Source organism: Otolemur garnettii, unplaced genomic scaffold (genome assembly GCF_000181295.1).
Source record: "Otolemur garnettii isolate 467f Iridium unplaced genomic scaffold, OtoGar3 scaffold00053, whole genome shotgun sequence".
NCBI lineage: Eukaryota > Metazoa > Chordata > Mammalia > Primates > Galagidae > Otolemur > Otolemur garnettii.
The window spans coordinates 6,645,955-6,646,945 of record NW_003852448.1 but is presented as its reverse complement, the minus strand read 5'-3'; positions in this window follow the sequence as shown (position 1 = coordinate 6,646,945).

Genomic DNA, 991 nt, shown 5'->3' with positions numbered 1-991 from the left:
AAAAAAAAAAGAATTTGAGGTTGCTGTGAGCTGTGACGCCACAGCAATTTACCCAGGGTCACATAGTGAGACTCTGTCTTAAAAAAAAAAAGAAAGAAAGAAAGAATTACAATGACTAAAAATGTAAATTTCATAATGACAAAAGTATCAACTCACAAAGTAGATAATAATCCTAAATATGGAGAGGCGCCTGTAGCTCAAAGGAGTAGGGCACCGGCCCCATAGGCTGGAGGTGGTGAGTTCAAACCCAGTCCCAGCCAAAATGTGCAAAATAATAATAATAATAATCCTAAATATGTATACATCTAATAGCAAGGCATCAAAATACATGGTAACTGAAAGAAAAAACTTAAAAATCCACAATTATAGCTACAGACTGCAACAGTCTACACAACTGACATAAATACACACAAAACTCAAATTAAGACACAGAAGACCTAGCAACACTACTATCCACCAATCAAGTGGGCCTAACTGATTTATAAAACACTTCGCCCAGTGACCTCACCGTTTGATCTCAGGAATCTGAGACTAGCCTCAGCAAGAGTAAGACCCCATCTCTACTTTCAGGAGTCACTGGCAGTCACTTATAGTCCCAACTACTCAGGGGGATGAGGCAAGAGGATTGCTTGAACCCAAGAGTTTGAGGTTGCTGTGACAACACGGCATTCTACCCAAGGCAACAAAGTGAGACTCTGACTCAAACAAAGATAAAAATTAAAGAAAAAAAATACGGCTCGGCGCCTGTGGCTCAAGTGGCTAAGGCGCCAGCCATGTACACCCAAGGTGGCGGGTTCGAATCCAGCCCTGGGCCCGCCAAACGACGACAGCTGCAACCAAAAAAAATAGCCAGGCGTTGTGGCCGGCACCTGTGGTCCCAGTTACTTGGGAGGCGGAGGCAGGAGACTCACTTGAGCCCAAGAGTTGGAGGTTGCTGTGAGCTGAGATGCCACAGCACTCTACCCAGGGGGACAGCTTGAAGCTCCTGTCT